Consider the following 15,625-nt stretch of genomic DNA (forward strand, 5'->3'; position numbering starts at 1 on the left):
CAGCCTGGGCACTGTAGGCGAGACATAATGGTCCAGTGTTTGTTGGCTGGTATGCAAGCAGCCTCAAACAAAACTGTAAATTTTAACAAATTAAAAGAAATTATTCAAAATCTGGAAGAAAATCCAGCCGCATTCTTAAATAGGCTGACTGAGGTTCTAACCCAATATACCCGGTTAGATCCGGCATCCCCACAGGGGCCACCATTTTGGCGTCTTATTTCATTTCTCAATCAGCTCCTGACATTCGTAAAAACTTCAAAAGGTAGAGGATGGTCCTCAGGCACCAATACAAGACCTAGTTAAATTAGCCTTTAAGGTCTATAACTCCAGAGAGGAGGCAGCTGAGGCACAGCTCCTAGCAGTGGCTTTACAGCCTAGTTGTAACCCCAGACCAGAGAGCACACACCCCGCAGACTCCAAGGCTACAAAAGGAGTCTGCTATAAGTGCGGCAAGGCAGGACACTATGCCAACAGGTGTCCGCAAGGTCCCCGAGCCCCAACGCAGCCTTGCTATAAGTGCAAGGCATCAGGACATTGGGCCAGTGAATGTCCTGACCCTCGTCCACCAGCAACCCCCTGCCCTGCTTGCCAGCAGGGAGGACACTGGAAGTCTGATTGCCCCACCCTGAGAACAGGTGCCGCATCTCCACGTGACCCCCTTTCCCAGGATCCTGGGAACTCCTTCCAGTTCCTACATCTGGACGACGACAACTGAAGGTGCCGAGACTCAGGGACCCCCATCACTCTCGCTGAGCCGCGGGTAACTCTCCTGGTAGCGGGTAAGACAATTAATTTTTTAATCAACAGCGAGGATACCTATTCTATTTTGCCGTCCTTCTCTGGACCTAGCCTTCCATCCAATATCTCTCTAGTAGGAGTAAGCGGAAAGCCATCTACTCAACAAAAACTCCACTCCTTAATTGCTGCCTGGCCAACAACTACTTTGCGCACTCGTTCCTCATTCCCAACTAAAAAGGGCCCCTACCGAAAGCAATCAGTGGAAATCAGTTCAACTTTCCCCCACTCGCCTCAAACTTACTAAATTTTCTTAACTATCTCATACTCCCCAGCCTTGCCAGGACCATCCTTCTGGGTTTTGCCTATATTCCAACAAATGCTTCCATTCCTCATTCCTACACTAATACTGTGCCTTATTTTATGTTTTGTCCCCATTTTGATCAAATTTCTCCATGCCAAGATTCCTTACGTCCAAATGCCAACCATAGGCCCCAACCTTAACGACGCCCCTTAACAGCAGGAAGTAGCCAGACAGACCACGGCACCCCTTATCACTATTATCAATAAAAGGTTGGACTGTTTGGACGAACGGAGGCAAGATGGCGCTTTTCCGGGTTCTTCATCACCAACTTTTCCCGCGCGCGCGAAAATGCAGCCGGCGACCTGGGACAGTGCAGAACAACCGGGCATGCGCCAGGTGACGTCAGTCTGAAGAGACTAAGATTTACCTGGTCGCACCTGCGGAATGCCCCCCAACATGCCCGTGCCCCGCCTATTGCCCTCTCACTCCTAGAAAAGCCGCTCCCGGCCAGTGCCCCGTGCAGACTTCCCAGCCCCCAGTCGGGACTGCAGGAACTCCGTCCGAGAGCTCACCGGGGGACTCTCTTGGCCTCCTTTGCCAGAGGCCAACAGACCTCTCCCTACTCACCTTCTTCCCCTGAAGCTAGGTGACCAAAAATAAATTTGCAGTTTTGCTCCTACCCTTGCCTACTCACTGGTTCTTTTGTGCCCGCTCTGGTGGTCTTTAGAAAAAACAAATCACTTTTCTTGGTACCCCACTGGCGAAAGTATCTTCCCATTAGCCCCAGCGCTGGGTGACGAGAACCCTAGGATCCATGGTTCAAACCCACGTTGCCTTTCAAGCCTGCTACAGGTACCACAAAGAGGGCCAGAGGCTCCTGAGGGGAACGTAAGGTGTGAGTGACGGGAGGCGGGGCACATGTGACACAACCAAAAAAAAAACAAAAAACAAAAAACGCACCACCAGGAAGCATTCCTGGACTCCCACGGACGAAAGTGCCTTCCCAGCAGCCCATGGTCTGGGCCCTGAAGACCCTGGTGTCCCTGATTCAAATCTTGGGTGCATTTGGGTCCCACTAGGTGTACCCAAAAGAGGGAAGAAGGCCCCTGAATGGATGGTAAGGTATAAGGGCGGAGAGGTGGGATACCTGTGGTATAAAACAAAACAAAACACAAAAAGTGCCTCCAAGAAGTGTGCAATATTCCTCACTGAAGATAGTGCCTTCCTGTCAGAGCCTGCTCTGTGCCCCGGGTACCGTGGCCTCCCCAGTTCGAAACCAGGGTGCATCTCAGGCCCACTGGGGGTACCACAAATCAGGCAGAAGGCAACTGAGGGGAAGGTAAGGTTCGAGGGAAGAGCTGGGCACTTGTGGCAGAAAAAATAAAAAAAAATCGCACCACTGAGAAGCGTTCCTGGGTCCCACTTGGAAAACCATGCCTTCCCATCATCCACTGCGCTAGGCCCCATGGATTCTGTTGTCCCTGGTTGGAAACTGGTGTGCATCCTGGGCCCAGTAGGGGTACCCCAAAGTGGACAGAAGGCCACAGAGGGACCAGATGTGGGGCTTCTGTGGCAGAAAAAAAGAAAAACACCATGTCAGAGAGAAGTGTTCTTGGGCTCCTCAAGGAGGAAGGTGCCTTCCCATCAGCCACAGCACTGGGTCGCTGGAACCCTGGGAACCCTGGTTTGAACACAGGTTGCCTTTTGGGCCCATTAGGGGTACCACAAAGAGGGCCAGAGGCTCCAGAGGGGATAGTAAGGTTTGAGTGATGGGGTTTGGGGCACATGTGGCAGGAAAAAAGAAAACGCACTACCAAGAAACGATCCTGGGTCTCCACAGACTAAAGTGCATATCTGTCAGCCTGTGGGCTGGTACCCAGATACCCTGGCATCCCTGGTTCAAACACAGTGTGTGTCTCAGGCCTGCTAGGTATTCCACACATTGGGCAGAGGGCCATGATTGGAAAATAAAGTTTGAGGGAGGGGAGGTGAGGCATCTGTGGGAGAAAAAAAAGCGCTCCCGTGAAGCGAGACCTGGGTCGCTCATGATCGAAAGTGTCTTCCCATTTGCCCCTGCACTGGGCCACGGGTACACAGGTATCATTGGTTCGCATTCAGGGTGCATCTCGGGAATGCTAAGGATACCCCAAAGCCCCTAATTGAAAGGAAAATAGTGAGGAAGCGGTGGTGGGCGCCTGTGGCATAAGAAAAAAATAGTGAGGACAAGAAGCTTCCTGGGACCCCATGGATGAAAGTATATTCCCATCGGCCCCTGCGTTGGGCCCTGGGGTCCCTGGCATCCCTGGTTCAAAACGAGGGAGAGTCTCAGGACCACTAGGGGTACTCCAAAGTAGACAGACAGGCCCCTGAGGGGAAGGTAATCTTTGAGGGAGGGAATGTGGGGCACATGTGACAGAAAAAGAAAAAAACACTGCCAAGAAGCTTCCCTGAGTCTCCTTGGATGAAAGTGCCTTTCCATCAGCCCCTGCGCTGGCCCTCAGGACCCTGGCGTCACTGATTAGAACCCAGGGTGGGTCTCAGACCCACTAGGGAAACCCTAAAAGGGCCAGAGTCCCCTGAGTGGAAAGTAAAGTTTGAGGGAGGGCGAGTGGGGCACGTGTTGCAGGAAAACTAAGTAAATAAAAATAATGTACCGGCAAGTTGGAGAAAGGTAAATAGTGAGGGAGGTGAGGTGGTGCACCTGTGGCAGAAAAAAAAAATCTCAATGCCAAGAAGCTATCCTAGGTCCCCCATGGATGAAAGTGCCTTCCCATCAGCCCCGGCGCTGGGCCCCAGGAACACTGGAGTCCCTGGTTCAAACACAGGCTGCGTTTCTGACCCACTAGTGGCACCCAAAAGCGGGACGAGGACCGCTGAGGGGAAGGTAAGGTTTGAGGGCGGGGAGGTGGGTTACCTGTGGAACAAAAAAAGAAAAAGCACCACTGAGAAGTGTTCCTTGTCCACCACGGAAGAATGTGCCTTCCCGTCAGTGCCTTCGGTGGGTCCTGGGGATCGTGGCCTTCCCGGTTCAAACCCAGGGATCCTCTTGGGCTGATTTGGGGTACCCCAAAGCCAGCAGAAGACACCTTAGGGGATGGTAACTTTCAAGGGAGGGAAGCCAGGGCACTGGCGGCACCCAATAAGGAAAAAACAGCACACTGTTGAGAAGTGTTCCTGGGTTGCACACAGAAAACAGCCCTTTTCCATAAGTCCCTGTGCTAGGCCCCAGGGACCTTGACATCACTGTTTCGAACTGAGGGTGCTTCTCGGGCCCACTAGTGGTACCCCAAAACGGACAGAAGACCCCTGAGGGGAAGGTAATGTTTGAGGGAGGGCATGTGGGGCACCTGTGTCGGAAAAAAACCAAAAACACACTGGCGAGAAGTGTTCCTGGGTTCCCCAGGGATGAAACTGCATTTTCATCAGACCCTGCCCAGGTCCCAGTGACCTGGCATCCCTGTTTCCAGACCAGGGTACGTCTCGGGCCTGGTAGTGGCATGACAAAGAGGGCATAAGGACCCTGAGGGGAAAGTAAGGTTTGAGGGAGGGGTGTTGTGGCACCTGTGGCAGAAAAGATAAAAAATGCACTACCAAAAAGTATTCCTGGGTCATCCCCGGACGAATGTGCCTTCCCAACAGCCCCTGCACTTCTACCCGGAGACCCTTATGTCCCTGATTCGGACCCTGGGTATTTCTCCAGACCACTAGGGGTACCAAAAACCTGGCAGTAAGCCACTGAGTGCAAGTTAAGCTGTGAGGGCAGGGAGATGAGGCAACTGAGGTAGAGAAAGAAAAAATGAACCACTGAGAAGAGAGGCCTGTGTCCCCCACGTATCAAAGTGCCTTACAATCAGCCCCTGTGCTCGGCCCCAGGGACTCTTGTATCCCTGGTTTGAATACAGGATGCATCCTGGGTTTGCTAGGGGTATTCCAAATTGGGCACAAGGGCCCTGAGAGAAAGGTAAACTCTGAGGGAGGTGAGGTGGGGTACCTGGGGCAGAAAAAATAATGCACCACTGAGATGCTTTCCTGGGTTCACCACTTACAAAAGAGCCTTCCCATCAGTTCGTTCGCTGGCCCCCAGGGACCCTGGTGTCCATGGTGCGAAACCAGGGTTCGTCTTTAGCCCACTGGGGTACTAAAAAGTGGACGGAAGGCCCCTGACGGAAAGGTAAGGTTTGAAGGAGGGGATGTGGGTCACATGTGTTGGAAAAAGAAAACAAAAACGCACAGACGAAAAGCATTCCTGGGTCCCCCACGGATGAAACTACCTTCCCGTCATCCCCTGCATTGGGCCCCGGGGCACCTGGCGTCCCTCGTTCAAATACAGGGGGCATCTTGGACTTGATAAGAGTACCCCAAAGTGGGCAGAAGTCCCCTGAGCAGAAGGTAAACTGTGAGGGATGGGGATGGGGGCACCTGTGTGAGAAAAGAAAAGACAAAAGACGTGCTGGCGAGAAGTTTTCCTGAGTCCCCGAGGGACGAAACTGCCTTCCCATCAGCCCCTGCACTGGTACCCAGACACTCTGATGTCCCTGTTTTGAACACAGGGTGCGTTTCAGGCCCGCTAAGTGTACCACACATCAGGCAGAAGGCCCCGACTGGAAAATAAGATTTGAAGGAGGTGAGGTGAGGCGCCTGTGGGAGAAAAAAAACGTGCAGCCTAGATGCGTGACCTGGGTCACAAAGTACGAAAGTGCCTTCCCATCCACCCTGGTGCTGGGCCAAGGGAACCCAGGTGTCTGTGGTTTGAATCCAGGGTGCATTTTGGGACCTATAAGATTACCCCAATGAGCACAGAAGTAACCTGAGGTGACTAAATAGTGAGGGAGGGGAGGAGGTGCACTTGTGGCAGCAAAAAAATCCCGCCAGCGAGAAGCTTTCCTGGGTCCTTCATGGTAGGAAATGCCTTCCCGTCAGACTCTGTGCTCGGACTCGAGAACCCTGGGATCTGTGGTTCAAACCCAGGGTGCATTTTGGGCCCACAAGTGGTACCTATGAGCAGGAAGAAGCCCCTAAGGGGAAGGTAAGGTTTGAGGGTGAGGAGGTGGGTTACCTGTGGTATTACAAAAGAAAAAAAACATGCTGCCGGGAAACGTTCTTTGTTCCCCACAGAAGAAAGTGCCTTCCCGACAGCCCCTGTGCTGGGGCCCAGGGACCATGGCCTCCCTGGTTGAAAACTACAGTGAGTCTTCGGCTCACTGGGGGTACCCAAAAGCAGGCAGAAGGCACTTGCGGCAGAAAAAAAAATTAAAAACAACGCACTGCTGAGAAGCATTCCTGGGTCCCACATGGACAACAGTGCCTTCCCACCAGCCATTGACCTAAGTCCCAGGTATGTTGATGTCCCTGGATTGAACCCAGGGTGTGTCTTGGGCCTGTTATGTGTGCCCCACAGCGGGCAGAAGACCTTTGATTAGAAGATAAGGTTTGAGGGGAGGTGAGGCACCTGTGGCAGAAAGAGAAGAACAATGCGAGGCTGAGAAGCAGGACCTGGGATGCTCTTAGAAGAAAGTGTCTTCCCGTCAGCCTCTGCGCTGTGCCCCGGAGACCCAGGCATTCCGTTTCCAACCCAAGGTGTGTCTCTGGCCCGCTAGGGGTACCACAAAGAGGGCAGAAGGCCTCAGAGGGATAAATAAGGTTTGAGGGAGGGGAGGTGGGGAAACAGTGGCAGAGAGAAAAAGAAAACGCACTACCGAGGAGCGTTTCTGGGTCCCCCCCCGCAGACGAATGTCCCATCCCATCAGTCCCTGCGCTGCTACCTGGAGACCCTGAGGTCACCGGATCAAAACCAGGGTGTGTCTCAGGTCTGATAGTGCTACCACAAAGCGGTCAGAAGGCCCCCGAGAGGAAAACAATGTTTCAGAGAAGGGAGGTGAGGCAAGTGTAGGAGGAAAAAAAAAGTGCTGCTGAGAAGCGTGGCCTGTGTCACCCACATAGGAAACTGAATTCAAATCAGCCCCTGCCCAGGGACCCAGGGACTATGATTTCCCTGGTTGAAATACAGGGGGCGTCTTGGACTCGCTAGGGCTACCCCAAAGTGGGCAGAAGGCCCCTAAGGGGAAGGTAAAGGTGAGGGTGGGGAGGTGGGGCACCTGTGGCAGATAAAAAAAATAAAAGAAAATCGCACCACTGAGAAGCATTCCTGGGTCCATCACGGAAGAAAGTGCCTTTCCATCATTGCCTGCACTGGGCCTTGGGGACCCTGTTGTCCCTGGTTTGAATGCTCGGGGCATCTCAGGCTCACTACAGGTACCCCAAAGTGGGCAGAAGGCCACTGAGGGGAAGGTAAATAGTGAGGGAGGGGAGGTGGTGCACCTGCTGAAGAACAAAAACATTGTGCCGCTGAGAAGCTTTCCTGGGTACCCCACGGACAAAAGTGCCTTCCCATCAGATGCTGAGCTGGTTCACGGGGACAACTGGGTTCCTGGTTCAAACCCAGTGTACAGTTCTGGCATGCTAGGGGTACCCAAAAGCGGGAAGAAGACCCCTGAGGGGAAGGTAACGTTTGAGGGCAAGGAGGTGGGTTACCTGTGTTATAAAAAAGGAAAAAAATACTCACTGCCAATAAGTGTTCCTTGCTACCCATGCAAGAATCTGGCTTCCTGTCAGCACCTGCACTGGGCCCTGGGGACCGTGGCCTCCCAGGCACAAAACCATGGTGCGACTCAGGCCCACTATGGGTGCCCCAAAGCAGGAAGAAGGCACCTAACGGGAAGGTAAGTTTTGAGGAAGGGGAGCTGGTGCACTTGTGACAGAAAAAATAAAAAATCACACTGCTTTGAAGCTTTCCTGGCTCCTACACGGACAACAGTGCCTTCCCGTCAGCCCCTGGCAGGGCCCCAGGGACCCAGGTATCCCTGGTTCAAACCTGGGTTGTGTCTTGGGACAACTAGGGGTACTCCAAAGCAGACAGAAAGACTCTGAGGGGAAGGTCAGGTTTGAAGGAGGGCATATGCGACTCCTGTGGCAGAAAAAGAAAAGAAAACACGCCAACAGGACGCGTTCCTGGGCTCCTCAGGGACAAAAGTGCCTTCCTGTCAGCCCCAGCACTGGGCCGCAAGTACCCTGGAATCCCTGGTTCGAACCCTTGTTGCCATTCGGGCCTGTTGGGGGTACCATAAAGAGGGCCGGAGGCTACTGAGGGGATAGTATGGTTGGAGTGAGGGGAGGTGGGGCACATGTGGCAGAAAAAAAGAAACGCGCCACCGAGAAGTATTCCTGGGTCTCCATAGATTAAAGTGCCTTCCCATGAGCCCCTGTGCTGGTACATGGAGACCCTGAAATCACTGGTTCGAACCCAGGGTGCGACCCAGGCCACGTAGGGGTACCACAAATCGGAGAGAATGCCCCTGATCGGAAGATAAGGTATGGGGGAGGGATGGTGAGGCACCTGTTAGATAAAAAAAAAAAAAAAAAAAAAAAAAAAAAAAAAAAAAAAAAAAAAAACGCACTACCGAGAAGTGGGGCATGGGTTGACACGGACCAAAATGCCTTCCCATCAGCCCCTGCACTGGGCCACAGGGACCCTGCGGTCTCTGGTTCTAAAGTAGGGTGCATCTTGGGAATGTGAAAGGTACACCAAAGCGAGCAGAAGTCCCCTGAGGCGAAAGTAAATAGTGAGGGAGGTGAGGTGGTGCTCCTGTAGCAGAAAAAAATAATCGTGATGCCGAGAAGCTATCCTGGGCCCCCACGAACGAAAGTGCCTTCCAATCAACCCCAGCACTGGGTCCGGGAACACTGGAGTCCTTGGTCCAATCGCAGTCTGTGTTTCGGACCCACTAGTGGTCCCCAAAAGCAGGACAAAGGCCCCTGAGGGGAAGGTAAGGTTTGAGGGCAGGGAGGTAGCAGGAGGTAGGTTACCTGTGGGAATAAAAAAGCGCCGCCAAGATGTGATCCTTGCCCCCCACTGAAGAAAGTGCCTTCCTGTCAGCACCTGCAGGGGCTCTGGGGAACATGGACTTCCCAGTTCGAACCCAGGGTGTGTCTCAGGCCAATAGTGGTACCCCTAAGCGGACAGAAGACCCCTGAGGGGAAGGTATGGTTTGAGGGAGGGGATGTGGGGCACCTGTGTCAGAAAAAATCCAAAAACACACTGGTGAGAAGCGTTCCTGGGTCCCCCAGGGGTGTAATTGCCTTCCCATCAGTCCCTGTGTTCGGTCCCAGGACCTAGTGTCCCTTTTTCCTGACCAGGGTGCATCTCGGGACCGGTAGTGGTACGACAAAGAGGGCATAAGGGCCCTGAGGAGAAAGTAAGATTTTGGGGAGGGGAGTTGGGACACCTGTGGCATAAAACATAAAAAACGCACTACCGAGAAGTGTTTCTGGGTCATCTCTGTAGGAATATGCCTTCCCATCAGCCCCTGAGCTGCTGCCCAGAGATCCTTATGTCCCTGGTATGGACCATGGGTGTTTCTTGTGCCCACTAGTGGTAGCGCAAACCTGGCAGAAGGCCCATGCGTGGAAGGTAAGCTGTGAGGGCAGTTAGATGAGGCAAATGAGGGAGAGAAAAAAAAAAACACCCTGCTGAGGAACTGGGCCTGTGTCCCCCACATATGAAAGTGCCTTACAATCAGCTCTTGGCTGTGCCCCGGGGACTCTGTCATTCCTAGTTTGAATACAGGGTGCATCTTGGGTTGTAACCAAGGGTGAGTCTATGACCTGCTAGAGGTTAAACAAAGTGTGTAGAAGGGAAGGTGAGGTTTGAGGGGTTGTGATGTGGTCACCTGTGTTGGAAAAGAAAAAACATGCTGAGGAGAAGTGTGCCATCAGCCCCTGCGTTGGTAACCATACAACCTGGCTTCCCTGGTTCAAACACAGTGTGTGCTTGGGCCTGCTAGGTGTACCACACATTGGGCAGAAGTCCCTGACTGGAAGATAAGGTTTGAGATAGGGGAGGTGAGGCACCTCTGGGAGAAAACACAACTCGCCACCGAGAAGAATGGCCTGGGTTGCCCACGGAAGAAAGTGTCTTCCCATCCACAACTGGGATGGGACACGGGTACCCAGGTGTCCCTTGTTCTAATCCAGAGTGCATCTCGGGACCACTAATGGTACCTCAATGAGGACAGAGAGAACCTAAGATGACTGAAAATAGTGAGGGAGGGGAGGAGGTTCACCTGTTGCAGAAACAATAACCCGCCACTGAGAAGTTTCCTGTGTTCTCCGTGGAAGAAAGTGCCTTCCCATCAGTCCCTGCACTGTTTCTCAGGAACCCTGGGGTCTGTGGTTCGAACCCAGGGCGTGTTTTGGACCCACAAGTGGTATCCAAAAGCAGGAAAAGGGCCTAGAGGGAAAGGTAACTTTTGAGGGCCAGGTGATAGGTTACCTGTGGTGTAGAAAAAGAGAAAAAATATATGCGCCCCTGATAAGCTTTCCTTGTGCTCCACAGAAGAATGTGCCTTCCCGTCAGCGCCTGTGCTGGGCTCTGGGGACTGTGGCCTCCCTGGCTTGAAACTAGGGTGCATCTCAGGCCCACTATGGGTGCCCCCAAAGCAGGGAGAAGACACCTCAGGTGAAGGTAAGGTTTGAGGAAGGGAAGCTAGTGCACTTTTGGCAGAAAAAAATAAAGAAAAATCGCTCTCCTGAGAAGCGTTCCTGGGTCCCACATGGACAGCAGTGTCTTCCCATCAGCCATTGTGCCAACTCCCATGGAGGCTGGCGTCCCTGTATTGAACCCAGGGTGTGTCTTGGGCCCACTATGTGCACCCCAAAGCAGGCACAAGAAAACTGATTGGAAGATAAGGTTTGAGGGAAGGGAGGTGAGGCACCTGTGGCAGAAAAAAAAGAGAAAGGCGATGCCCAGAAGCAGGACCTGGGAGACCCTCGAGAGAAAGAATCTTCCCATCAGCCTCTGTGCTGGGCCGAAGGGACCCAGGCGTCCCTGTTTGCAACCCAGGGTGCATCTCGCGCCCGCTAGTGGTACCTCAAAGAGGGCAGAATGTCTCAGAGGGATAAGTAAGCTTTGAAGGAGTAGGTGGGACACCAGTGGCAGAAAGAAAATAAAAACTCACTACCACGGAGTGTTTTAGGATACTCCCCGGATGAATGTTTCTTCCCATCAGCACCTGCGCTGCTACCCGGAGACCCTGAGGCCACTGGATCAAAACCATGGTGGGTGTCCAGCCCACTAGGGGTGCTGCAAAGCGGGCAGAAGGCCCCTGAGTGGAAAGTAAGGTTGGAGAGAATGGAGGTGAGGCAACTGTGGGAGAAAAAAAAACTCACCGCTTTGGTACCGCAAAGGGGACAGAAAAGCCCTGAAGGAAAGGTAAGGTTAGGGAAGGGACGTGAGACGACTGTGGTAGTAAAAACAAAAACGTGCTGCTGAGAATCGGGACCTGTGTCCTCCACGTATGAAAGTGAATTCAAATCAACCCTGCCCAGAGATGCGGGGACCATGGTGTCCCTGGTTGAAATACAGGGGCTCACTAGGGGTACCCCCAACTGGACAGAAGGCCATTGAGGTGAAGGTAAACTGTAAGGATGGGGAAGTGGGGCACCTCTAGCAGAAAAAAAAAAAGAAAATGGAGCCACCGAGACGTGTTTCTGGGTCCAACACGAACGAAAGTGCCTTCCCTTCAGTCCCTGCGCTGGGCCTCGGGGCCACTGGTGTCCCTGGATTGAATGCCTGGGGCATCTCGGGCCCACTACGGGTACCCCAAAGTGGGCAGAAGGCCCCTGAGGGGAAGGTAAATAGTGAGGGAGGGGAGGTGATGCACCTGTGGAAGAGTAAAAAACATCGTGACCGAGAAGCTTTCCTGGGTCCCCTATGGATAAAGTGCCTTCCCATCAGCCTCTGCGCTGTGCCACAGGGTATGTGGGATCCCTGGTTGGAACCAAGAGTGCGTTTTGAGCCTGTTAGAGGTACCCAAAAGCGGGAAGAAGTCCCGTTAAGTTAAGGTAACGTTTGAGGACAGTAGGTGGGTTACCTGTGGTATTAAAAAAAATGCGCTGCAGAGAAGCGTTCCTTGTCCTACACGTAAGAAAGTGAATTCCCGTCAGTGCCTGTGCTGCACCCTGGGGACAGTGGCCTCCCTGGTTTGAAACCAGAGTGTGTCTTGAGCCCACTAGGGGTACCCCAAAGCAGGCAAAAGGCACTCGAGGTGAAGCTAGGGGGAGCTGGGCCACTTGAGGCAGAAAAATTGAAATACCAGTCCACAGCTGAGAAGCGTTGCTGGGTCCCACACAGACAACAGCGCCTTCCCATTAGTCCCTGTGCCAAGCCCTGGGAACACTGGAGTCCCTGGTTAGAAACCAGGATGAGTAACGGGGCCAGTAGGGGTACCACAAATCCGGCAGAAGACCACAGACTGGAATATAAGATTTGAGCGAAGGGTGGTTGTGCAACTGTGGCAGAAAAAATAACTGCACCGCTGAGAAGCTTCCATGGGTTCCCCATGGACAAAAGTGCCTTCCCGTCAGCCCCTCTGCTGGGTCCAGTGTGTGTTTCAGACCCGCTAGTGGTACCCGAAAGTGGGAAGAAGGCCCTTGACGGCAAGGTAAGGTTTGAGGACAGGGAGGTGGGTTTCCTGTGGTATAAAAACAACAACAACAACAAAAAACGCGTCCCCAAGAAACCTTACTGCGTCCCCACGGATGAAACTGCCTTACCATCAGCCCCTGCGCTGTGTCCCAGGGACCGTGGCATCCCTCGATTGAACACTGCGTGGATATCTGTCCTGCTAGGGGTTCCCAAAAGGGAGTGGGCGTCCCCTGAGGGGAAGGTAAGGTTTGAGGGCGGGGAGGTCGGGCAGCAACGGCGTAAAAAAAACAAAACGCGCTGCCGAGAAGCGTTACCGGGTCCCCAAACGACGAAAGTGCCTTCCCATCAGCCCCTGCGCTGGGCCTTGAGGACCCCTGCTTCCCTGATTCGAACCAAGCATGTGTCTCGGTCCCCTAGGGATACCCCAAAGAGGACCAGAGGTCCCTGTGGGGATAGTAATGTTTGAAGGAGAGGTGGTGGGGCACATATGGCAGAAAAAGAAAATCGAGCTGCCGAGAAGCTTTCCTGGGTCACTCGCGGATGAAAGTGCCTTCCCATCAGCTCCTGCGCTGGGTCCCAGGGACCCGGGGATCCGTGGTTCAAGGCTAGGGTGTGTTTTAGGCCCACTAGGGGTACCAAAAGCGGGAAGAAGGCCCCTGAAGTTAAGGTAACGTTTGAGGGTGTGGAAGTGGGTTACCTGTGGTATTAAAAGAAAAAACGTGCCACCGAGTAGCATTCCATGTCCCTCATGGAAGAAAGTGCCTTCCTTTCAGTGCATGCACTGGTCCCCGGGGACCGTGGCCTCCCTAGTTGGAAACCAGGGTGCATCTCGGGCCCACTAGGGATACCCCAAAGCGGAGAGAAGGCCCCTGATGGGAAGGTAAGGTTTGAGGGAGGGGATGTAGGGCACGTGCTGGAAAAAGAAAACAAAAACGCACTGGAGATAAGGGTTCCTGTGTCCCCCACGGATGGATGTGCTTTTCCATCATCCCATGCGTTCGGCCCTGGGGACCCTGGCGTCCCTGTTTCCTACCCAGGGTTTGTCTCGGGCCTGCTACGGGTAACACAAAGAGGGCAGAAGGCTCCCGAGGGAAAAGTTTTGAAGGTGGTGAGGTGCGGCATGTGTGGCAGAAAAAAAAAGACAAACACACTACCGAGAGGTGTTCCTGGGTCTCCTAGGGATGAATGTGCCTTCCCATCAGACCCTGTGCTGCTACCCAGAGACCCTGACGTCCCTGGTTCATACCCAGGGTGCGTCTCTGGCATGCTAGGGGTACCACAAAGTGGGCAGTAGGCCCCTGAGTGGAAAGTAAGGTTTGAGGGAAGGGAGGTGGGGCAACTGTTGGAGGAATTAAAAACGCTGAAGTGGGGTCTGCATCCCCCACGTAGGAAAGGGCCTTTCAGTCAGCCCCTGTGCTTTTCCCTGGGACACTGGCATCTCTGATTCGAATACAGGGTGCATCTTGGGCTCGCTAAGGGTACCCCAAAGTGAGCAGAAGGCCCCTGACGGGAAGGTAAACTGAGACAGGTGAGGTGGGGAACACGTGGCAGATAAAAAAGTACTCGCCACCAAGAAGTGTTCCTGGGTCCCCTCGGGTGAAAGTGCATTCCCATGAGCCCTTGTGCTGGTATGCAGAGACCCTGGTATCCTTGGTTCAAACCCAGGATATGTCCCGGGCCCGCTAGGGGTACCACAAATTGGGCAGAAGACCCCTGATTGGAATACAAGGTTTAAGGGTGTGGTGGTTGTGCACCTGTGTCAGAAAAAAATAATCGTGCCACCGAGGAGCTTCTCTGTGTCACCCACTGATGAAAGTGCTTCCTATCAGCCACACACTGGGCACTGGGGACCTGAGGTCCCTGGTTCGAACCCAGAGTGGGTTTCGGATCCGCTAGTGGTTACCCAAAAGCGGGAAGAAGGACCCTGATGGGAAAGTAAGGTTTGAGGGTAGGGCATAGGGTTACCTGTGGTATTAAAAAAAAAAACAAAAAAAAAAAACTTGTCTCCAAGAAGCGTTCCTGGGTCCCCATGGGCAAAAGTGCCTTCCCATGAGCCCCTCCGCTGGTATGAGTAGAAACTGGCATCCTTGTTTTGAACCCAGGGTGTGTCTCTGGCACCCTAAGGGTACCACAACTCAGGCCGAAGACCCCTGATTGGAATATTAGATTTGAGGGAAGAACGGTTGTGCACCTGTGGCAGAAAAAACAATCGAACCACTGAGAAGCTTCCCTGGGTCCCCGAAGGACAAAAGTGCCTTCCCATCAGCCCCTGCGGTGGGTCCCAGGGACCGGTTTTGGGCCCGCCAGTGATATCTGATAGTTGGAAGAATGCTCCCGAGAGGAAGGTAAGGTTTGAGAGATGGTAGATGAGGCACCTGTGGCAGGAAAAAAAAAAAAAAGACAAACGCACCACCGAGAAGCATTCCTGGGTCCCCCACAGAGGAATGTATCTTCCTGTCAGAATCTGCGCTGCTACCCGGAGACGCTGATGTCCCTGGTTTGTACCCAGGGTGCGTCTTGGGCATGCTAGGGGTACCACAAAGTGGGTACCTAAGTGGAAAGTAAGTTTTGAGGGAAGGGAGGTGAGGCAACTGTCAGAGGAATAAAATACGTGCCTCTGAAGTGGGGTCTGCGTCCCCCATGTAGGGAAGTGCCTTTCAATCAGACCCTATGCTGTGCCCGAGGGACCCTGGCATCCTTGAATCAAATACAAGGTGTGTCTTGGGCTCTCTAGGGTAAACCAAAAGCTAGCAGAAGGTCCCTGACAGGAAAGTAAACTGTGAGACAGGAGAGGTGGGGAACATGTGGCAGAAAAAAGAAAAAACTCGCCGCCAAGAATTGTTCCTGGGTCCCCAAGGGCGAAAGTGTCTTCCCATGAGCCCCTGCGCTGGTATGAGGAGATCCTGGCATCCTTGGTTCGAACCCAGGGTGCGTCTCAGGCCTGCTAGTGGTACCACAAATCGGGCAGAGGACCACTGATTGGAACGTAAGGTTTGAGGGACAGGTGCTTGTGCACCTGTGGCAGTAAAAAATAACCACACTGTCAAGAAGCTTTCCTGGGTCCCCCACAGATGAAAGTGCCTTCCCATCAGCCCTTGCACTGG

The 15,625-nt window shown here is 53.3% G+C and overlaps 1 long non-coding RNA gene across 1 annotated transcript in view; it reads right to left on the reverse strand.

Moving 5' to 3' along the window:
* The window catches only part of LOC108516993 (uncharacterized), a 21,702-nt gene extending 8,874 nt beyond the window's left edge, over nt 1-12,828 (reverse strand). Inside the window, exon 1 of the long non-coding RNA XR_001881975.1 lies at nt 12,650-12,828. This is a non-coding gene — a long non-coding RNA (uncharacterized LOC108516993). The remainder of the gene's footprint in view (nt 1-12,649) is intronic.
* Between the last annotated feature and the right edge of the window lie 2,797 nt (nt 12,829-15,625).

Source organism: Rhinopithecus bieti, unplaced genomic scaffold (genome assembly GCF_001698545.2).
Source record: "Rhinopithecus bieti isolate Rb0 unplaced genomic scaffold, ASM169854v2 scaffold_39965, whole genome shotgun sequence".
In the NCBI taxonomy this organism is placed as follows: Eukaryota; Metazoa; Chordata; class Mammalia; order Primates; family Cercopithecidae; genus Rhinopithecus; species Rhinopithecus bieti.